Source organism: Sarcophilus harrisii, chromosome 5 (assembly GCF_902635505.1).
Source record: "Sarcophilus harrisii chromosome 5, mSarHar1.11, whole genome shotgun sequence".
Lineage (NCBI taxonomy): Eukaryota > Metazoa > Chordata > Mammalia > Dasyuromorphia > Dasyuridae > Sarcophilus > Sarcophilus harrisii.
Window position 1 is genome coordinate 202,747,360 of NC_045430.1, and position 25,434 is coordinate 202,772,793.

Genomic DNA, 25,434 nt, shown 5'->3' on the forward strand with positions numbered 1-25,434 from the left:
GAAAAGTCCACTGAAATGATTTTAATAAATGGTGTTGAATAGAACTGGGGACTGCTAAATAAGGCAAAAGGATTCTCATCATTGAAATATAAACAGTTTTAAAATGTAACATTATTTATGTTTTGTTGTTGTTATTGTTATTATTGCTGCTGGTTTAAAATACTTCCTGACTATAATTGAATTTGGTTTCAGTAGCCCATGGGCTATATGTTGGATACTACTGATTTAAATCACTTTGGCTAGTAACCTCCAAGAGCTCTTCCAGAGCAAGCAATATTTCTGCCAGATAGGTAAGAAAAATAAGTGAAAGGAGGATAGTTGTCCACTTAATATACATTTTAACAAGTAATTTTGAATTCCAACCCAATTTGTAATCATTTTCTAAGGATAGAATGGACTGGTTAAAATAAAAAAAAAAAAAAGAAAGAAAATGATGGGGAGGCTTATGCTCATTTTCCCTAACCAGTCCAATGAATTTCTGTTTTTAAGGGTAATTTAAAAACATTTTTATTGTTATTTTGAAAGTACTCTTTTCTGCCTTTTGCTAACCTCACAGATGTAACTTGTTTAGATTGGTGATTTCCCACAGAATGTAAACTTCTTGAGGTTAGGAAATTGTTTCATTTCTCCTTTTGCATCATCAACTAACTGCTTTTCAAGCAGCAGTTATTTTGGAAATGTTTGCCAAATTGTATTTAACTTCAAAGCTTCACTCAGTGCACTGTTAGAGACAATGTTACTTGGGAAATGATTAATTAGGCTCTTTGAAGTTGTAACATGTTACTGTGTTTTTGCTTTAAGTTTGCTTCCTCAAAGCTACAAATTTAAAAGGTTGTTAAAGTTCCCTTCTAACATTTTCAACAGATGGAGTCTCTGTTCTTTTTGATAATTAGTCCGGACAAAAATCTTTGGTCAGTTGTAATCTTTTTTTCCTTATGAGCCCACTTAGGGAGCAATTCCCAGGACCCTCTGACTCTTCCTCTTTTCTCTTCAGGTACTAGTCTGAAATGATTTGCATAATATGTTTCAGCTGACCCGAAAAACGGAGTTGGGAAGGCAAATGGAGAAAGAATAGGATCACCCTTCTGAGCCTCAAGACCTCCCACAGGGGAGGTGCTGCCATGTTCACGTAGAAGCTAGGAGAATTAGGAGGCAAATGGAACTGACTCACCCTGAGCTAATCTGGCGTAGAAAATGGATTCATTTGAGTATTACAAACCACCTGAAGAGATAATTTATGTGGAACTCTGGAAAAAAGGTATTAAAAACACTCAGAAGGCTGAAGGAGTTCTGGTCTCTAGGCAGAAAGGGATCTATGGGTAAGCTGCTTAAGAACTGTATCCTTCAAGAGGAGGTAACAAATATCATTTGCTAGAAAGTTGAATTGTGGAGAGAGAGCCACACTGTGGGAGCAGAGACAATAGTTAGGGTTTGGCTTGAGTTAAGAAACAGGGTAGAAGAGGTTAGAATAGAAAAATAGAATTGAAGGGAACAATGACCGCAAATGGATGTACCACAGGAAAAGGATGCACTTGGGAGAACTATAGTTTTCTTCAGGGTAGGCTTCCCGGAGGAGGCGATTTTTTAAAAACTGAGTTACAAGAGCTATAATGGCCTCACCTTATTCTCATCAGGAAACATCTCATCTTGGATACTTTGTAAGCCTTATTAATATTTAATTGTGCCATTTTGTCTATGGCTCTCTTTGCTGCCCAGGTCTGATAAATAAGTCTGTCCCGAGTACAACAGAGGCATTGTTTAGGATTTTTTATTTTATTTTGTGAGATTGAATGTATAGAACAGCAGAATATCATTTCCTCCTCTTTTCTCATCTTCCTTTCTTCCCCTTTTCAGTACAACCATTTTATGCATCAATAATTTCAAGGACTGTCTGTAATGAAGCCTGGTTCTCTTCTTGGTCTGTGCTCTGTAAGGCTGTTTGTTTTAATGTACATTCTCTATTTCCTTTTATGACTTATCTCTGCTACATGCCTCTACATAAAACTTCATTTTACATGTGCCAGTTCAGTTAACTTAAAGGTGGAAGGCCCTAAGATTCACTGATGGAGCTTTTATTGTTGTTTTCCCCCTTATCTCAGCAGGCAGAATTATTATTTTTTTTTATTTAATAGCCTTTTATTTACAGGATATATACATGGGTAACTTTACAGCATTAACAATTGCCAAACCTCTTGTTCCAATTTTTCACCTCTTACCCCCTCCCTAAATGGCAGGATGACCAGTAGATGTTAAATATATTAAAATATAACTTAGATACACAATAAGTATACATGACAAAACATTATTTTGCTGTACAAAAAGAATCAGACTCTGAATTATTTACAATTAGCTTGTGAGAAATCAAAGATGCAGGTGTGCATAAATATAGGATTAGGAATTCAATGTAATGGTTTTAGTCATCTCCCAGGTTCTTTTCTGGTATAGCTTAGTTCAGTTCATTACTGCTCCATTGAAATGATTTGGTTGATCTCTTGCTGAGGATGGCCTGATCCATCAGAACTGGTCATCATCTAGTATTTTGTTGAAGTATATAATTATCTCCTGGTCCTGCCTCATTTCCTCAGCATCAGTTCGTTAAGCTCTCCAGGCCTTTCTGAAATCATCCTGTTGTCATTTTACAGAACAGTAATATTCCATAATTTTCTATACCACAATTTATTCAGCCATTCTCCAACTGATGGACATCCATTCAGTTTCCAGTTTCTAACTCAAAAGGGCTACCACAAACATTCGTGCACATACAGGTCCCTTTCCCTTCTTTATAATCTCTTTGGGATATAATCCCAGTAGTAACACTCAGCAGGCAGAATTAGAATGGTTTTCTGTTTATCACCAACATTCAAATTCTCCCTGGTTCAACCAGCTTCTGGTTATCCATGAAGGGATGGGAGTAGGAAAAAACCATGAATAATTATAAAAATCCCTTTAAATTCAGTTTGAACTATTTTTCCCATAACCCGTTCAATAGGTTTATCAATAAAGAGCAGAAGGAATAATCACTTCCTTTTATTTCCTTTGTCTAACCCCTTGCTTCAAATATCAATGTGTAGTTATATGGTTAAGAGAGAGAGGAAGAAGAGGAGAGGAAGTAGGAAGAGGAAGAAGGAGGAGGAAGAAGAGATAGGAGGAAGAGCAAGAGGAAGAGAGAAGAAAAGAAAGAGAGAGGGAAAAGGAGGTGAGAGAGAAGGAGGAGGAGAATGAGAAAAAGGAGGAAGAAAAAGGGAAGAAATAGCTTGATTTTACACAATTGGGATTAATATGTGAAGAATAAGGTGATTTTCTCACTCAATGTCAGACTGAAGAGAAAATGTTTTAGCAAAATCTGAACCCTGTTTAACCATGAGAATGAAGATCCTAAGTTTTCAGAGAATTGAAATGAACCTAGGTGATCATCTAATCCAATCTTATTTTTCTTTTAGATGAGGAAAATAGATGAAGTTTATCTTGAGAATCAGCCATTTAGATGATATGATTTGAGAGGCTCTCCTCATTTTTGCTTAGTTTCTTGCTGATACTTAGAATTCCTTTAAAAAGGTACAAAACCTTTCATTCAAAGTTAGAGATGAAATATTTAAAATGAAAAAGCCTGGCTGAGGCAACACCAGGAAACATATTCGTAGTAAAGTAGAATCTATCTACTTACAAATGTAAATATTTTCCTCAGTTTCCTTATCTGTAAAGTAAGGGTAATACAGTTTGTTTCTTTGGGACTCTTTAAAACATGAGTATATTTTTGATCTGATTTTTCTTGTGCAGCACAATAATTGTATAAATATGTATACTTATATTGGATTTAACATATAATTTTTAACATGTTTACCATATATTGGATTATTTGCCAATGAGGGAAGGAGATAGGAGGAAGGGGGGAAATTTGGAACACAAATTTTGTGTTCCATGTTTATTCGTGTATATGTTTTGAAAATAAAAAAGCTTTAATAAAAAAAATTAAAAATGGGTATACACAGCTTAACATATTTCACTGGTTTTAGGAAGATGTCAGGCAAAACAACATAGTAATAATAATAGCTAATATCTATATAGTAACATGAAGTTTGCAAAGCACCTTACATATGTAATTTTTAGGATGGTTTTGAGGATCAAATGAGATGACAAATGCAAAGTCTTTTGCAAACATGCAAATGTTATTATTACTATTAATTTTTATTGAGGAAGTCAGTCAGGACAGGAGGACACATTGCTTGAAAGAAGAGACCTATCCATTACTAAATTACTAAATTACAGGTAGGCATGTATAGGACACTAGAGGCTAGCTAGATTTGCCCATTTCACCTTCTTGTAGAGGGCTAGCCTTGGTTACTTTCAATAGCATATGGAAAAATAGAAGATGTTTATGAAAGCATTTTAATCTTGCATAGTTGTGCATGTTAAGAGCCTGGTAGGAGTCAAAAGGACAGGGACTATAATTCCCCAATCCAAGTCAATTTGCATTCTCTGATAAATTAATGAATAAAAACACATTTAATGAGGACTTACTCTATGACACAGTATTCTAAATGCTGGTGTTACAGATAGAAAAGAAATATGTTCTTTGACCTCAAGAAACTTGCAATTTAACTGGGGGGAGAATACATCTATCAGAGAGTGCAGCAACAATGTGGACATCAAGGTCTGAGTACTGCAGAAGAGAGGAGGGAAAAGTCTGATGGTTCTGATGGAATAATGGCAAAGCTGTGTCTTCATTATAATATAAAGGCATCTCCTTTGGATAGATAAAAAATGGTACTACAATGCAAGCCTCTTGACAGAAGGGACTATTTATTTTGAATCCCTCACACAATGACAAGCAAATAACAGGTACTTAATAAATACTTATTGATTAATTGATTAATGATAGTTTGTTTAGGAGTTAGAACAGAACAAAACAGATAATAATTTCAAGCTATATATAGTAAGTAGCTTTTATCCCTTTTCTTTTTAAGCAAACATAGGACCCTGTGCTTTCATAGTTTAGGGGATAGAGAGAGGTTATATTGTAAAAGATCCCTGATAAAGATGGCACTTGACTTGGACTTTGAAAAAAAACTGTGGGGCTCAAAAGAAGAGCCAGTACATATGCTTAGAAATACATTCCTGCTTACCACAATTAGTCACCCTGGGCTGGCTATCCGCGAATCTCACCAAGACTGAATGTATTATGTAGACTTGATGGAAGGGTATATTAGGAGACTAACAGGAGAGAAGTGAGGTGTGTAAATTTGACCAGGAATACTGGAAAATGACTGGGGAAATGAGCAATCCATTTTAACAATGGTGTTCGTGAGAAATTCTAATTAGTGGCAGCAATTGGATTCTGTAATTTTTTCCCCCTGTGCAGTCCCAACAACAGCGACACAAAACCAATTAACTTCTTTATTGCATCTATACATTATTGTGCATACAGACTATAAGTGAGAGAAGCCATTTCCATTCTAACTTGCCTTTTGGCCTTTAATGGAAAATCAATTAGTTTCAGCTTATTAAACTATTAGTGCATATAGGATACCAACCTTCATTCTTTCTATCTCTTTTTTTTCCTGCCCTCCTTTCCCCCTCCTCAATAACAAGGGAAGGAAAGAGTCTCCTGATGTTTAAAATGCTAAAATAAAGACTGCCAATATAGATGAATAGATTAAATATAATTTAGAAGTCCCCTAGGCACCTTGAATATATTCTAATTCAGTTTCATGGTCAGCACTTCAAGAAAAATAATTCTAGTTCTCCTAAACTTTTGGCATTATAACATACTATAGAAGCCATTGTTTATTTTATATTGCCTTCAGGAATAAATTGAGATCAGATAATTCCTAAGAGCTTTCTATAGCTGTACTGACCATTGCAATCATAGCTTATTATGGGATCAACACAATTTAAGGGACATTTGACATATCTTACCAATATCATTGGACATCTTTGCCTTGATGTCTTGTAAGCATCTCAGATAATACATTTCCAGAATGGAATTCTTAGTTTCCCCCAAACCGATTTCTTTTTCATACTTCCCTATTTGTTCCTGCTACCACCATTCTGACTTTGGAGTCATTATTAATTCTTTCCTTTTCTTCTCCTTATATATCCCATCAATTTGCCAAATCTTATTGATATTACTACATCCCTCACATTCATCCCCTTTTCACTGTCCATGTCAGTTTCTGCTTCAGCCAAGTTTTTCATCACCTATTGTTTAGTCTGTTGAAATAATTTCTTAATTAGCCACTTTGCCTAAAGAGGCTTTTACCTCTTGTTTTACCCCTTAATCAGTCCTCCACCCAGCTGCCAACATAATTTTATTTTTTTCTAAAACATTTATGATAATATCATCATTGTTTCCTATTGTCTCTGGGATAGAATGCAAACTTCACCTCGTGTAAAACACTGCATTGTCTGGCTCTTACCTTTCCAGTATAATTTTGTATTATTCCCCTTCCTGTACTCTTTTTACCAGTCAAATTGGCCAGTGAGCCATTTCCTTGTTCACAGCATGCCATCTCCCACCTGCATGCCTTTGTACAAGTGGTAACTGGAACGTACTCCATCTTCATCGTCATCTCATGAAATCCCTGTTTTCTTTAAAATAGAACTTGGATACCACCTTCTACATGAATCCTTTATTAATCATCTCAAAGTTTTGTCACTTGCCTTCCCTCTTGAAATAACTTTTTATTCCTTTTAATATACTTTGCATTTATTTGTAAACATGTTGTAGCCCTTTTGGTAGAATGTTATTATTTTTTTTTTTTGGTAGAATGAAAGTTCCTTGATATCAGGGAGTATTATGTCTGTCTTTGGACCCTCAGTCTTGTATATAGGAGATGTTTAATAAAGGTTTATTTTGTGAATTGCTTATGAGAAGGCTAGGAAGAGGGCAAGACTAGAAAGTTCCACTAAGGATGACTATGAATTTCTGTAGGATTGTTTCAGAGTAGCTTAAGTAAAGGTTCTTCATTCATCTTTGTACTACTTATAATAAAAACATTTTTCAAGGTAATTAGGTATACAGTGACATGGACACTAAAATAGAGAGGAGAGTTAAAATAGAAGGGATAGTTCCCTAATAAAAAGAGGAAAAAATTAGCAATGACTTGAAGATATCCTGAAAGGTTAGCGAAGAGAAGGATGGGTGGTAGAGCAGTGAGAGTTGTCAGGATAGTTCTCTACTTATCACGCAATCCACAATCCAATCCCTTCCTCCCCCACTATCACACATTGTCCCCACCTCAACTACATAGATGTTTTAAAAAGTCCTTCCTATGCTTTTTTGTCCTTCTACTTTTAGTCATCCCATATATCTTAGTGGTAACTGTTCCAATAATTCCTTGGGGAGAAAGAACACATGAAGGACTTGGAAAATATCCACAGAGGTTTTGGGAGAGCTGGAGGGGTAGGGAGTGACATACTGTGTGAAGAAGCCATATTAAAATGAACAATTAGGGTGATTAATAAATGAGGAGGGTCTTTAAAATTAATGGCAGCCCTAAAATGCCCAAGATGGGGAATTCATTCTTTAAGTGTCTTCTAATAAGAAAAATGAAGCAAATAAATTTGGACAATTAGGAAGTAATGAAGACCCAGCAAGAAGAGCTTATTGCCAAAGGCAGATAAGGGAATTCTTGCTAGGTCTGAGGCACTGTATATCAACAGGACAAGATACATACATTTGAAGCATTAAGGGAATTGGCTCATGCACTCATTGAACTCAAGCAGTCATTTCTGAAACATCCCAGAGAATGTGCACAGAAAGAAAATGCAGCACTACTAATCTTTAGTAGTATTCAAGCACAAAAATAAGTACACACATCAAAATTGCAGAAGAGGAAAAATGCTGGATCTGAAGTCTGAGGACTTGGGTTTACTTTTTTTTAGTAATAACTGTACGAACTCAGGCAAATCATTACATCTCTCTCTGCCTTGGTTTCCTCATCTATAAAATCAGAGAGCTAGACTATATGGACTCCATATGAAAACTGAGGAACATCTTTTCCCTCTTGACCCTCCAAAAACAATTTAATTTCTCTCTGGACACTTTCCCCATATACTTGGTGATTTTTCATATTTAATATTTCCCTTTGGTTTCCCTTCTCCCTCCAAATCCTATCACTTTCTCATACTAGTTTAAACCCATAGCTTGCTCTGTTTAGTATTCCTATTATTTCTCATAGGGACACTAAGGAATATATTGAATGGAATCCTATGTGTGTCTTCATTATTAAAACCTTAGGGAGGGCCCAGCTCTGGCCATAATATATGGCCAGTTAGATTTGGTAAATGTTCAGGGGTCAGTGTAGGTTTTTATAGGATCTAAAGATTTAAAAATCCTGTATGTGAAATGGAGGATCCGGGGTTGGGAACAAAACGTATTTTTTTTTGAGAAAACATGTCACACTAGCTCTATGACATCCGCTTAAGTCTCCTCATCTGCAAAAATAAATTGGAAGATGAAAAAATCATGAACTAGATAATCTCCAAGATTTCATCCAACTTTAACATTTTATGATTCTGTAATTCCATGAAAATGTTCAGAGTGGGTCATTTTTATGAACTACTTGTGTGATTTTCTGAGGACCAGTTTCATTTCAACTTTTCTCTTGCTGAGGCTATTACAGGTAATAAGAGAGGAAGCTAGAGGGCACTCTACCCTTGGTTTTGAGCATCGAAGAGTGGGTTCTTTTTTTTTTTTTTTTTTTTTTTTCTGGTTTGTGGGGAAAACTGGAAAACACTTGGATTTATTGCTAACTACTTTAAATCTTGTAAGGCAGGGGAAAAAAGATTTGGCCTAGAGGAAGGCCCTTTCATTCTACTTCCTTGAACTGACTGTCCAGCTAAAGACATAGAGACTTTCATATAATCTAATCTATCATCTTCTCAGAAGCAGTTAGATTGGTAGGAGATGCATAAGATGGTTGGTTAGAAATTTAGCAAGTTTCATATAAGTTGACAATTGGAAGGCATACTGCAATCATTAGTTTAATGCCTTTATTTGGCGGGTGAGATAACTCAACTCCAGAATTATCTGTCTAAAGTTACTCAGGAATTTAGTGGTGAGCTAGAAGTGGCCAATATATTGATCTCTCTGCTGGCATCACAACTGATTGCCTTGTTTGAGAAGGGGAATAGCAACTTCCATTCATCCCAGTTTGCTCAACGATATGTTTTGAATATAGGCAGGAGAGAAGAAAAGAAAGGAAAGGAAATTGACTGGGAGGAAGGATGGGGCAATTGAGAAGCAATTGAGATCCATAAACAGGAAAGGGACTAGTAGGTTTTCACATGGTTATCTGTTTATTTCAGCAAAAGTACACTGGGCAAAAACCTATTACAGAGAGCCATGTAGCATACATCTACAGGAACTCAAAAGGAATAAAACACTATAAGGTCTCAATGGGAATAAAATCACTTGAAGGTCACTATGGCTCCCCCTGACATACATACATAATAAGGAGGATGAGAGAGGGGGAGAGAGAGAGTGTGAGATCAAAGAGGTGAGCCAGAGGATAGAGGGAAAGAAAAAATGTTGAAGTCAAAGAGAATCTTTTTGTGAATTATGGTTATATAATTTGAAGCTGAATGTTTCCTCTATTTATTTGTGATGATTTCATTGATATTATTTGTAATATTAGTTTGTAAGTTCTTTGAGATCAGGTATCTTGTCATAGTTATCTGAGTGCATATTTTGGGTCTGAGATATCCTTGGTTTGTTTTGTGTCCATCATGCTTGTATTAAGCTCCTCTTTAAAAACCTGGGTCAATCTCTCCCTTGGATAACCTAATAGACTGGCACTGACATTCATTTGTAAGCATACTCATCATAGTATTACAGATTCAGAAGGTTGAAAAGATCATCTGTTCCTGAGCAAAAGACTCCAATGCTGTATTCTTACTTTATTGTCTCTCACCAGAGGGTCATTCAGCTCTTTATTCAGCTCAGAAAGGAGAAATTCCTGCATTGACTATGTCTAAATTGAGCTATGAGCTCTATAGAAGAGACTTAACCCTGGAACTTTTCATGCATGAAAAATAAATGATATTAAGCTAATAAGAAAAAGACTTTTCAGGCTAGAAACATAGTTATGTTATTTCAGAAAAGAAAGGGAGCTTAGAAATCATCTAATTTTCTATATCCTCATTCAAATGGGAATACTGAGATTCATACAAGTTAAATATGAATCCAACTTCAAATAATTGGTAAATTGCAAAGCCAGGATTCAGACCCAAACTTCATGATTTCACCTCCACTGTTATACACTTGAAGTTTTTCTAAAATGAAAGAATCCATGAGCATCTTTTTACTTAACAAGCAGTGAATTATAGTGACTCTGAGTCCCACACTAAGCCTTTCAAAGCATCACTTACAATCTCAGATTGAATGGATCTTTTCTTATAGGTTCTCTATAAATCTCTCCCAGGCAGAAGTTCCCTTGGAGACTTCTGCTTTTGATTGGATCAGTCTCCTACTCTGCCCATTGCTCTGCTAGCATCTCTATCTCTCACTTGGCCATTAGGAAAAACTGAGGCTCTCTCTAGATTGGCTTGTCATTGGTGTCAGTAGGATATCAAAACTATGAGAAAGAGAAGCATAAGAATTTTCCTTTTGGTTTGACTAGTGATTTTTGCAGGTGTCAAGGAGTGGGATTACAGTAGGAAGGTTAACTTTTGGTGAGGCCACATGAAAGAAGACAGTTTCAGGACACTGATGTTTATTTTATTTTTATTTTGTCATTTATTTTGTTATTTGTTTTATGATGATAAAGGGTAAATTTGTGCTTCAGGACATTTGCCCTCCAGAGAAAAGTTCCAGTGACCTAACTTTTATTATGACTGTCCCCAGCTCTTTCCTATAGAGCCCATGGCTCAGTCTATAAATGGTCCAAGTAGGAATTTCTCCTTTCACTTAAAAGTCCCACTTGGCAACAAGGTTTGAGTTATATCCATTCTCTTGAAGCTGAACTCCTGCCCTTCCTAACTACAAGGAAGTCCTACTTGAATAAATGACTGAAATCTCATGCTAGTCCTTATAGGCTTTGTAGTTCTCTGCATTAGAGGGGTATGTCATCCTACGACAAAAGATCTCATTAATTTAGAGGATAGCAAAAGCACCTTAGTTATTCTCCAGCTTACTTTTCTTAATGGGTGGGATAATTGATGTCTGGTGTGAAAGGGTATTTCTTAGGCATTCCTAAATTACACATATTCTTAGAGCCACTTGCTATTCTCATAATTTGGGGGAAAGGCTAGTTTATCAGGATTTGTGGTTATATTTATGTCCCTGTAGAAATTAGAGGACCTATTATGACTTGGCACTTATTTGAATGAATGAATGAGAGAAAAGAGAAGAAAAGAGAAAGTTGAAGAGGAAGAATAAAAAGAAAGGAGAGGAACTAGGACAGTAAGAGAGGAGGGATGGGAAAGAGAAAGAATAGACGATTAAGGAATAAAAAATAATACTAATTTAAGACTGGTATAAAGTTTCTGTGAGATCTCTTATAACTTGAATCTGACTTTATTATTTTATATGTGTAAATATAATGTTTGCTGTCATTCGTTTCAGGCATGTCCAAGTCTATGATGCAATTTGGGGTTTTCTTGGCAAAGATTGTGAAAAGTGGTTTGCCATTTTCATCCCCATATCATTTCATAAATGAGGAAACTGAGGCAAAACAGGATTAAGTGGTTTGCCCAGAGTCACACAGCTAGTAAGTATCTATTGACATACTTGAACTCAGGTCTTCCTGACTCTAGACCCAGAATGCTATCCACCAAGATACCTAGCTGTCCTCCACATGCTATTATGATGTAAATGTTATTGATATTGTTATATAAATGGTATCATATGTATTTTATTTATCAAAGTATTTGAATTCAAATTCTGACTGTGTGACTTCAAGTATTCACTTCCCTGGGTGTGGATGAACTCTTTGGGTCCCTTTTAGGTCTAAATCAATAGTGTTCTTGGCCAGTTTATTGATGGCATAAGCCTAATGTGAAAGCTCTTTCCTAGCGTTCTGAAGTTTCCCAGGAATCAGGTCTCTGGGATTGTATTGATCATCATCATGCCTGCAGAATGTGGATAGACAACATTTTTGCCCTGTTCATAAGATTTCCAACCTACATCAAGAGGCCCAAGATAACTCTTTCCTGGAATTAGTGTGAAGACTTTACAGAGACTGAATTGACAGCCCCACATGCCAAATGTGACACTAAAATATAACATTGGAAAACCAATTGGGAACTTTTCATCTGCTCCAAATCAACCAAGCAGCTGGTAGAGAATTCCAAAAGTACTATCTTAGTAGAAACTACCTGAAGGTGAGGAAAATCAAGAAATTTGTCGGGAAATCAATTTGGGTGATGGGTAACAACCAAATTTCTGGAATTCTTGATAGGAAGTCCAGTTGCTTGAGATCTTCTGAGATCTGAAATTTTCTTTACTGAATTATTCTTCTATTTTAAATCTCCCAATATACTCATAATGGGTCCCTGGGTGGGTATCCTCAATTGCCAGAATTGACACAATAGAATTATTGTGCTTCACTGACAACTCTTGGGACTGGTCCTTCTATTCCTTCCCTGTCATCTTCCTCTGCCTACTCTAATGCAAAGAATTCTGCCAAGTTCTTCAAACTGAGAATATTGTGTATTGATGCCCAGTATTGAACAGTTGGGTATGTCCTACAGGGCGTAGTGGAAAAAGCACTGAGCTTAAACTCCAAAAACATCTGGGTTCAAATCCTCTTTATGATACTGTGTGATCAAAGGCATAACATTTAGTCTCTCAGTTTTCTTATGTGTAAAATTTTACCTTATTACTCTTTAGGAATGTTATGAGATTCAAATAAAATAATGTATGTATGTAAAACCCTTCTTTAAGCCTTAAAGCATAATGTCAGTCATTTCTACTTCTCCTCCTTCTCCTTCCTCTCCTTCTTTACTCCCTTTCCTTTCCTCTTTCTCCCTTTCCTTTTTCCTATATACTATTTAGACATAGAACAAGGCTTTCATAAGTGCTTACTCTATTACTCTAACTCATAGTGCTGCTTGATAATACATAATTCATTATTTGATTATAAAAATGGTCTGTTTTGTTTTGATATATACATTACAGTATTTTGGCCACTAGCCCTTAAGTGAAAGCAGAGGTTTGTTGTTAAATGTTTAACAGCTAACTTGCTAAAAAAAAGTACTTTTTTGTAATAAATATATTATAATAACAAATTAAAAAATGTATATATATATATACACAAACATACACATATATATACATACAATGCATAGATGTATGTATGCACATATATATGTAAGCATAACATAATTATAAGCTTAATCTGCATTATTAAAATTTTATCCATCACTTTCTTAAGTCTAGACAATCAACAGAGTAATAAAGCCAGCCCTAATTTGTAGTATTTATCAATTTCTTTTTTTTAATTATTTAATAGCCTTTTATTTACAGGTTACCCATACAGGTTTAGTATGGGTAACTTTGCAGCATTAACAATTGCCAAACCTCTTGTTCCAATTTTTCACCTCTTACCCCCCACCCCCTCCCCCAGATGGCAGGATGACCAGTAGATGTTAAATATATTAAAATATAAATTAGATACACAATAAGTATACATGGCCAAACCGTTATTTTGCTGTATAAAAAGAATCAGACTCTGAAATATTGTACAATTAGCTTGTGAAGAAAATCAAAAATGCAGGTGGGCATAAATATAGGGATTGGGAATTCAATGTAATGGGTTTGAGTTATCTCCCAGAGTTCTTTCTCTGGGCATAGCTGGTTCAGTTCATTACTGCTCCATTGGAAATGATTTGGTTGATCTCATTGGTGAGGATGGCCAGGTCCATCAGAACTGGTTATCATATAGTATTGTTGTTGAAGTATATAATTATTTATCAATTTCTTAGGTAAAAATGCTAATATTGATAATTTAACAATTGACTTTTCCATAGGAGCTGGCTTTGGCACACCTCTGGTGCCTTAGTGTTTTATTGTTCTTTATTGTTTTTTGTAATTTTTTTTTCTACCTCAGAGGTAGGTCAGACCAGGAATTTATGAAAAGTTGAGAAAAAAGCTACTCTTCAAGTTGATATGTAAACAAAACAATTCAATATAAGAAATGGCCTATAAAGAAAAAAAAAAGCAGAAACATAAAATACCTTTCCTACTTCCATGCCTTTGTATAGATACTGTCTCTATGCTTGAGATGCCCTCTTCTGATCTTTTGAATGATACAATTCAAATATTAATCAATCAACAAACATTGTTAAAAACTTACTGTGTTCCTAGTATTGTGCTAAAATATCAGGGATACAAGGACTTAAGGAAATAGACTCTTTTTTGAAGGAACTTTAGATCTAAATTAGTGGAGAAGGCAGGAAGATGGCAAGTTCACATCAAATACTAGTCACCCTCATTAGAAATTACCTTCTTTCTCTAGGACTTCACATGGCTTGTACCTCGAATTTTATTGCATACAGTATCTTGTGAGAGACAGCAGGATGTAACTGACAGAGAGCTAGCTGACCAGGAAGAATGAGGGCCAAATCTGCCATGACATATACCTGCTGGGTCACTGTGGGCAAGTCTCGCTGCTCTAGGCAACTCTATTATAAGTGGGAGAAAAGGTGCTGAAATACATTGGTGGAGGGAATTTCCTCACCAGGAAAAAATTCCAGGTTTAGTTTCTCCTCAGGCCTATATCATATATGTGATAAGGGGAAACAGTATTCGATTTAGAATCTACTGAATGGCTTTGGATTCAAATCTTGTCCCTGCTACTGTATGACCCTACATTAGTCAACGTCTCCCTGGATTTCAGATTCCTTATCTGCAAAGTGTAGGGATTAGACCTGAAGGTCCCTTCGCATTTTAAAACTATTGCTCCTTTGTTGCCTCCTACCAGACTGTAAACTCTAAGGCCATATTTAAGTCCAGTGCCAAGCACATATTGTGTTTATATATAGTGATGTAGTAAGTTCTTTTTAAAATGAGATATGGAATTTGGTTTCCTTACTTTGCAGTCAGATTGCACAGAAATGATACCAGGTTATTTTCTAACATTTTTAGCTCAGATTTTTTTTTTTCTGTAGCTCAGTTTGGCTTATTGTCTCAAGCTTTACTTTAGCTATCCTTATAACTCATCTGGTTTGTTTGCTCACACAGACTTTTTCTCTGTGGAAAATGTTTTGTTTTGATCATTTGTTATTCTCAGAGTGTGGAAGTGCGCCACACATTAGCTTTGTTCTATCCTTTGGTTTCTAAGAGCTAAACTCTCATTTAACTTGAACCTCTTTATTTATTTTTAAAAGATTCTATCAGAGAAAAGGCTTTGTTAAGCTATTGCATCATGCAAATGAGAGTCAACAAATTTTATATATATATATATATATATGTATATATACGTATATATATATATATATATATATATATATTTATATGTGTGTGTGTATAAATCTGTTTTGCCATCTTCACTACCCCCTTAAAAGTGCCTAGCACAATACTGGGCTCATAGTGGATGCTTAGTAATGATTTGCTATTTTTATGACTCATTGAAGGAAAGAATCTAGAGAGTTTCCTGCATAGGAGAGTTGGACTCTTGGAAAAGGCAAAAAAAAAAAAAAAAAAAAAAAAGCCAGTCAGCCATGTTTCAGAAATGTTTGCAAATTCATTCTCATTTTCTTTCTCTTTCTCTCTCTCTCTCTGTCTCTCTCTCTCTCTCTCTCTCTCTCTCTCTCTCCTTCCCTCCCTCTCTCTCCTTCCCTCCCTCCCCCATCTGGCAGTATGAGCCAGACAGTTTTTAAAAAATCAAATTACCTGCTTAAATTTTATAGTTTAGAGCTACAGATAGTGTGTTTTTGGTTTCAAGATGTTTGGAGGGAATGATTTATTTTGAGCTGAAACTATATAGAAGCAACTACAGAGCATCTGGTGCCAAGGCTAGCTCTGTGCACAAAGTAAATCATCTATGTTTTCTTGGCTGCTTCTTCCATATATCACACCACTGCCATTCGAGTCTCTGGGGAGCAATTACATCATCAGAGAAGCTTTGGTGCCTGTGAATTCCCGACAGCTGGGAAGCTAGTAGGGTTGCTCTGATGGAGACAACTTCATGGTCCTTTGAAAAATTTTCAGAGGGCTTTGGATGAGAGGAATGTAGCTTGGCAAACTCAGACTAAGATTCACCATTGCCAAGAAATGTCATCAGCATTTTCTTCCTCATTTCTTTTAGGAATTAATAGAAAAACTCATCTTTGGAAGGGACCTTAGATGGTCGACTTGTGCTGAGAGAGCCCATTCCAATTTTGAGCAAGCTTGTGATTTTTTTTGATAAATTTTTTTGTTTTAAACTTAAACACAAAATGAGAAAAGCCAAGAAAAAAACTTTGCTATGTAGACAGCAGACCACAAGAGAAAATTCAATATAAAACAAAAATTTCCATTTAAAGAAAGCCTATATAGTAGATACTTCACGGTATTTTCAAAGTTGTTCAGCTTTTCTTTGTTTCCTTGTTGGTTTTCTTTTGTTCTCTGCTAAGTACTTTTTTTTTTTTTTTTTAACTCTCTCCCTCTACTCCAAAGAAGGCTGTAATTAAGCATGACTACACACACACACACACACACAGATATCAATAAATATATACATATATACACATAAACACTCATACATCTACATAAGACCATACTATATTTATTTACCCCCTTATCACCTGTGCATCTTCCTTCATAAGTCTAAGTCTTACAATATTTTTGTAAATCAGCAAGTTCATCATTTCCTACACCACAATAACATGCAAATCCAATCATGTTTTATGAGAGATTATCTATGAAAGTTTCTCTCTAGTTTTCTGTATTCCTTCTATTTTCCTATAGAGGTTTTATTTATACAAGAAAATTTTAATTTAAAATAATAAAAATTATCCTTTTTATACTTCAACAGTGCTCTTGTCTTATAATATAGTTTAAAGTCTGATACTGTTGAATGTACATTTTTTAAAATAATTTTTCCCCTGGTTTATTTTAAGTTCTTGACCTTTTGTTCTTCCAAATGAACTTTGTTGTTACTTCTCTAACTCAGTAAAATAATTTTTTAGCAATTTAATTGAGATGACATTTAATAAATAGATTAGTTAGGTAATTGTCACTTAAAATTATATTGGCTTTACTTACCTGTGAACAATATTTATTGATCGAATTATTTAGACCTGAGTTTTGTTTTATGTTTATATTTGTATAGTTTCTATGTCTGTTTTTGTAAATAAACTTTCAGGTATTGTATGCTCTCTAGCTATTTTAAATGGTCTCAAACAATATTGAATAATATTTAGCTGACACAGTATAGTTTCTTTATTTTTCACTTGATTAAATCTGTTTTGTCTGAGGTCACAATTACTTACTATGTCTGCTTTTTTTATATATATTGAATTCTACTCCTGCCCTTTATTTCATCTTTGTGTATATCTCTCATTTTAAAAAATGTTTCCTGAAAGCAAAATATTATTAAATTCAAGTTTTTAATCTGCAATACTTTTTGATTTATGAATAAATTTGTCCTATTCATATTCTAAAGTACAATTGCTTATTGTATATTGTCCTCATTCCTGTTTTTCTTCACTATGCTTCTCACCCTATTTACCTTATCCTTCCTCACTCCTCTGCTTTACTTCTCCCTACTACTTTGCCTTCTATTCCTTCACCTACCTACCCCTCTAGGTATCCCTCACTTATCCTCTCCCTCAATTCTGTCTCCTTGCCCTCTTATTTATTTCTGAATTTAAAAGTTGTTAATATCCTTCTAAATATGTTATTCCCTCTTTAACTCATTTCTAATGAGAGTAAGTTTCCGGAATTACCTGTCTTTCCCCCATTACCTTCTTCTATATCAATTTTTCTTTTTTATGCCTCATTTGTATGAGATAATCACTCTTTTCTCTTCCTACAGTTTTATTTTAATTATTTTTAAGAATCATCAAAACCTACTCAACTCAGCCCAAGCTTTTCTTTCAAACTACCCAAATAATGGTGACAATAATGAATAAAGCTAATATCTTTACATATACAAAATAAACAATTTGAGTTCCTTATAATTAGTATTTAATATTTATTGAGTCCCTTATAATTAGTATTTAATATTTACCTTATATTTCTCCTGTATGTCATATGTCAGCACAGCTATTCCTGGTATTCCTTAACAGTGTAAGGTTCTTCAGTCTTGTCCTACTCAGCCATCAGACCCTTCACATTGTCTCTGAGATGAAAGTTTCTAAGTCTGATACTGTCTCTCAACCCTGCTGCCCACACAGCTTGTTGTTTTCATTCAAGCCAAATATTTACCCCTGGAGGTTGTGTCTTTACTGGAGTCTTCTCAGATTGTTTTAGGAGAACGACTCCTTTACCCCATATTTATTTTTTGCTCCTGTGAGGTAATATTCTGTCTTTTTGTGGAGGAAATTTGGAGAGCTGAAAGTTTTCTGACTAATTTCACCATCTTCCCAGAATCCTTTTTCAGTCCTGTGATTATTAGAAATTTTTTTTCATTTTTTACTTCAACTGAAGCATAATAGATTCTGCTCCAGCCCTGTAACTTTACTCTGTGTGTCTCTCTGCTTTAGGTGTGTTTCTGTTCTTTGAATCACTGTGCTATTCACTTCTATTATATGGAAGAGTTCATCCCATTCATAGGAACAGTTATAATTACTACCTATGAATTCCCCTATTCTATTCTTTCCCATATTTGTCCTCTTTCTCTTTTACCTTTTCACCAATGTTTTGCTTTTGCCTACCACTTCCCCTTATTTGCTCTCCCTTCTATCAACCCCCTACCTAATATACTTAATCTCCTTCCCCTTATATTTCCTTGTTGGGCAAGATAAATATTTATATTCAACTGATTGTATATGTTATTCTTTCTCCTGTCCTCCCTCCTTCTCTTTCCTTCATTCCCTCTTTTCTTTTCTTTTTTTGGGAGACAATTGGGGTTAAGTGATTTGCCCAGCTAGTAAGTGTTAAATATCTGAGGCCAGATATGAATTCAGGTCCTCCTGCCTCCGTCTACCCACCCCAATATTATTCTCACTTTGAGCCAATACTATTGAGAGTAAAGATGCTTATTGCCTACTCTCACATTTTTCCTTCCACTGGAATACGTCTTTTTTATTAAAATTTTTTATTTTCAAAATATATGCATGGATAATTTTCAACATTCACCCTTACAAAAGCTTGTGTTTCAAATTTTTTCCCTCCCTTCTTCCTACCCTCTTCCCTAGATGAAAAGTAATTCAACATATGTTAAACATGTGCAATTCTTCTATATATATTGGAACAGGTATTTTGTGATTTTTCATGTGAAATAATTTACACCATTCTATTTCTACCTTCTTTCTACATCTATGGTAGTCCTCTTTCTTATCCCTTATTTTTTTTTTTGTCATTCCCTCAAATTCACCTTATACTTGTACCCTCTGTCTATGTATATTTCTTCTAGTTGTGCTATTGGTGATACAGGTTTTAGAATTACAAATATCATTTACCCATGAAGATTGTAAAAAGTTTAGCTCTATTAAATAAATCTCTGATGTTTTCTTTCTCCCTTTTACCTGTTTATGCTTATCTTGGATTTTGGTACTGGAGTTCAAATTTTTGATTTAGTTCTGGTCTTTTCCTTGTGAAAGCTTGAAAATCCTTCTTTTTCATTGAGTTCATTTTCCGTTATTTTTCCAGGTAGACAATTTTTGGTTGTAGTCCTAACTCCTTTACGTTCCAGAATATCATGTTTTACAACCTCTGGTTCTTTAATGTGGAGCTGTAATTCTCACTGTAACACCCTGATATTTAAATTGTTTCTAGTCACTTGTATTTATTTCTTGACCTGATAATTCTGAAATTTGATTATAATGTTTCTTGGAGTTTTTGTTTTGGGATCTCCTTTCCTAAGGAGGTCAGTAGATTCTTTCAATTCTCATTTTGACTTCTGGTTCCAGGACATCTGGGAAGTTTTCCTTGATAATTTCTTGAACGATGCTGTCCAAGTCCTTCTTTTGATTATGGCTTTCAAGTAGTCCAATGATTCTGACATTGCCTCTCCTGCATCTATTTTCCAGGTCAGTTGTTTTCCCTATGAAATATTTTACATTTTTATTCCATTTTTTCCCATTCTTTTTGGATTGATTTTTGGTGTCTTATAGAATCATTAGCTTCCAGTTGCCCAATTCTAACTTTTAAGGGTTTTTTCCCCCCTCAATTAACTTTTGTATTTTCTTTTCCATTTGCACAATTATATTCTTTAAGGGGTTATTTTTTTCAGTGTATTTTTGTATCTCCTTTTCCATTTGGCCAATTCTACTTTTAAAGTAATTTTCCAAGATGTTGATTTCCTCCACCCCCATCTGACACCAATTCTTTTGTTTCATTTTTTCCCTAATTTTTCTTTTACCGCTCTTACATCTTTGGGGTTTTGCCTATAAGTATTTTGACATTGTTTTCCTCTTCTGAATTTGTGTTTTAGTATTCCCTTTCACCGGAATATACTCTCTTTCTCTCCCTCTTCCCTTCCCCATCTCTCATGTTTCTCTCTGTCTCTCACTCTCCCTTTCTTATCTTTTTCTTTTCTTTTAAGTTTGACCTCTGCTCCCAGGGTGGAAAGAATACTGTCTCAAGGCTTCTTTTGCCAGTGGTTATAGAACATGGCTATTTACTTGACTTTACTAATATTGCCCTAAGGCCCATGAGAGTTCCTCAAAGTTTGGTGTTGGCTGAGCATATGGTGGTCTGGCTTTTGGAGGATGTTTATTTTCCTGAGGCTACATTGAAACATGTGGCAATTCCTTGAACTGGAGGTTTCTGGTTCCCCTGATTTTGTTAAGGCATGGAGAAGATCCTGGCATTGGAGTTTATCTGATCTGTCACACTGGAACTCAGGATCTATTTCTAGTTTGCTAGGGTGGGGCTTGTTGCCAGCTCCTTGTGATCTTCCTTTCTTGGTCTTGCCCTGCCCTTACTTGAGTAAAGTAACCTCCAAGTTTCCTGGGCTAAAAAATTATTTCACCATCTCCTTGCTGGTCCTGCCACTCTAGGCCTAGTCTTGGGGCATTATTTTATGGTTGCTTGGTGAACATGGGAAGGTTACAGCAATTCACTGCTTACTTTACCATGTTGGCTCCCAGAAATGGAATATTCTGAAAACTCTTTCTTATTTTGATCAACCCCTTGGATTTGTTTGGGGCCAAACAAACCATGTCTGATTCCTCTTCTAAGAGACAGTTTTTCAAAGACATGTATCATGTATCCCTTTACTTGGAAATTCTTAACTTAGAGGTTTGTGAACATTTTAAAAAAGATTTTGTTAGCTGAATTTTGATAGAATTGACTTTATTTGTAATCTGAAATCTTCTTATTTTATTCCTTTAAAAACAGTATTTTGAGAAAAGAGGTCTGTGACACAGAAAAGGTTAATCACCCCTTCCCTAAGTCTGCATCCAGATTTTAACTCTAATTCTTCCCATCCCCATCTATCCATGTCAAGAGACCTTTCAGCTTGTCAGTTTTTAAATATGTCACTTAGAATGGAATTCTTATTTTCCCTGTTAGGTCAGCAGATTGGTCATCTTCCCGTTTCTTTCCTTCTCCCTTCCTGCTTTCTGTCTGTTCCATTATCTCTATGTAGATAATGCCTGGGTCTCCATATCTTGTTCTCTTGAACTTCATATCTCTCTCTTAAACTTCAGTCTTACATCTCCAGTTGTTAACAAATTTTCACCAGAATGTTCTCTTTGCATTGCAAATTCAATATACCCAAAATAAAGCTCATTATCTTTTGCTCTCAACTATCTCCCTTCTAATTTTCCTATATGTGTAAAAGGTATCACCATTCTTTTAGGTACCTAGATTTATAACCTAAAAGTTATCCTTGACTCAGTTCTTTCTTCTCCTTCCCCCCACAATAATCAGCCATTTGCCAAGCCTTACTGATTGCATTTTCAAATCATCTACCTTTGTATCTTTTTATTCACTTATATAATCAGCAATCTGGTTCAAGCCTTCATTACTTCTTGCCTGGACTATTGACGTGTCCTCTTAATTGGTCTTTTTTGAATCTAGTCTCTGCTCTTCAATTCATCCTACATTTAACTTCCAAAGTGTTTTCCCTAAAGTATAATTCTGACTTTGTCATTTCACTGATTAAGAAACTTCATTGGCTTACCTATCACTTCTAGGATAAAATATGAACTACTCTCTTTGGGAAATTGAAGTCTTTCACAGTCTTGCTTCAACCTACCTTTCCAGGCTGATTACACATGATTCCTTCTCATAGATCCTATATTTCAGTCAAATTGGTTTATTTAGTAATCACTATATAAGATATTCTTCCATTTTTAGGCTTTTCCATGAGTAATTTGATATGTTCATGTCATGGGGATGTACTGGCCTATGGGGGGGTCACTTTTGAATATTCATAAGCATTCCCAGTCTGGTTACAGTCTAAACACTGACATGGAAGTTTGGGGTGAGACTACTTGAGGCCATGTTTGCACAAGAGTTTGCAATGAGTATGATGAATTCTTTAATTGGTTGCTGAGATGAAAGAACTGAAAAAAAGAAGGGTTACTACACTGGAATTTACTGGGTATACAACAAAAAGGACAACCTGTCCCTTTGTTACTCTCTTTCCCTTGGGTTGTGAGGAAGAAGAACAATTTTGAGTTGCTCCCAACAGCTCAATAGAATAGATAAGGAAACTTATCTGGTCTCCCACCTATTTCTGACTGCATTCATCTCTTTGTATTTGTTCTTTTATCTGATCTTTGGTGAATATATCTTTTGAGATGGAAGGTTCTGGGTGACTTTTTATGTTAGGGTGATCCAGAGGTCTTGTTAGACCCACTGGTGGTAAGAGTTGGTGGTAGCAGTAGCACTGGAGCAGTAATAACTCGCAGCCCTGGGAAATATTTGTATTGAAAGTCATAAGACAAAAAGTAATGTCATCTGAGGAAAGATTACTCCAGAATGTTTTACCTCTCTATGGTAGAGAAAATTATAAAGGCACTGAGTCTCGGATCCCAATAGAAAGCAACACCTAAGTGTATCTGGGGAAGACTTTATGAGGATCCTACAGAGATTCTTCAGTTGAAGAATTGTGGGGTACCATTTTGCTTTATGTTTTTTTAAATTACAAATGTGCCTTATTACCAGTGTGCTCTTAAGTTATAACTCTATTCTTTATCCACCCTGCACAGAACTCTATGTGTCTTTGTGGAGAGTACACTCTAGAATTTGGCATCAACCATTCTTACTATATTGTTTTAGTAAATATCTATTCTAAAAATTTAAGTCTGCCTGACTGATTGTTAATAGGGAGCACACTGAAAGGGGTTCAGGAGCTAAAAACACAGCTCTTCAGGATTAGAGTTAGATTCCTGAAAGAATAAGTAGGTGCTAACTACTTAGCACCCCTCTGGAGGATCCAACCTGCTAGAATGAGTTGGAGTATATCAGAAGAGATAATATATTTGGGACCCTCTTCTTTCTCACCTTAATTTCTTGAAGGCCTCAGTTTCTTTCAAGACTCAGTTCTAGCACCACCCCTTCTTTCTTCTCCCCGACTGTGAAACCTCTCTCTCATCTGAAATAATTTTATTATGTACAAATCTCCTATTTATTGCATCATGCTATATTAATGACCCCTAAAGAACATAAGTTTCTTGAAGGAAGGGACTGTTTTATTTTTGTCTAGTACCCATTGAATAGCATGTAGTAGGTGTGTAACAAATACTGTTTAAATAATATGGCATAGCAGCAATGATAACTTACATGTGTAAAAGCAGAATTGGCAATAATATAAATCATCAAGAATACAAATGACCAAAAAAATGGAAGCAGACTAGTTATGGATCAAAGTTTTATATCATGGACTTAGAGCAGAGGTCTTAACCTTTTTTTTTCCTGATCATGGACCCCTTTGTCTATCTAATGAATCTTATGAAATCCCTTCTCAGAATAATGTTTTTTAAATAATTGAAGGAAATGCTAAATTTTAGCTAGAGGTTAGTAAAAATAAAGATGCATTTTTTTCCCCATCCAAATTTACAGCTCCTTTGAAGTCTACCACTGTACTCCAGCATAAGAACCCTTGACCTTTAGAATGCCTTGAGGATGTCGACTAGAATTGCTATGAAGGATTTATGGAAGAACTAGGATAAAAGTTACCCAAAATACAAAGGGCTGTGAATTGCATTGAAGGAGGAAATATGCATATCGGTTGAGTTCTGAGATCCTTTGAAGCATTACATCTATATGTCTAAATTTCTAGAAAACATAAAATTTTATATGTTAATTAACCAAGAGATAATATTAGTACAATTTCTGAACTGCAGAGTGTATGCATTTGAATCCTGGCTCTGCCATCTATTACCTTTATGACCTCGGTTAGGCAAGTCTCTTAACCTTCTGGGTCTTAGTTTTCTCATTTGTAAAATGAGAGAGTTAGATTATATTACCTCTAAGGTTCTTTACAGCTGTAGAACATGTGTTCTTATAATTTTAAGTGCTCAACAAAAAGGAAAAAAAACAATTTCTTTTTCTAAGTCTCTCTCCTTCTCTTCTCTGTACTTATAAGCTACAGCAGTTTTCATGGAAATTTTTTAAGAGTGTGGAGGGGAGAGAGGAAATGGAGAAGGGTATGGGATTGTATCTTTGGAGCTAAAGGAAGATCCAAAAACACACCAGATGCATCACTTTCTATTTTGTTCAGTGACCACACCCTGGTAAATCATCTTGACAGACTGCTAAATCAAGGGTAATTTGCAGTCCTCAAACCTATTGGTGAATTAGGGGGATGTCTATCCAAAACATGTGAAGACTTCCTCTGATATAATGGGTAGATGAGAACAATTTGTTCCAAAGGCCAAGAAAATGTCTGAAGCAGACACCATGGATTTCTGATCAAGGAAAACTTGGTCAGACTGAAAATGTCACAGTCATCCATTGCCTCCTGGGCCATACCAGTCACTTTAACTTTTATCCTCCATAGGACTCTGGAAGAGAAAGTAAGGCTGACTATTTTGTCCAACTCTGCCTTACTTAAATTTAGTTCACAGGCAAGTCAAGAAGACATCAGCTAGGATGTCACTGGGTCTTCTTAAAAAACAACGGGTGAACTATAACAACTCCTATTTTCCTATAACCCGGAGGTAGGATTTCATAATAATAATAAGAAAATGATAGCTAAAATTTCTGTAGTGCTTTAAAGTTTTTCAAAACATTTGTAAAACATTTGTTTTACAAATGTCTCATTTAGTCCTCATAACAACCCTAGTAATTATATGCTATTATTATCCCCATTTTACAGATGAGGAAGCCGAGATAGAAGTGGAGTGACTTGGAATTACACAGCTAGAAAAGGTTTTTGAATGCAGATTTCC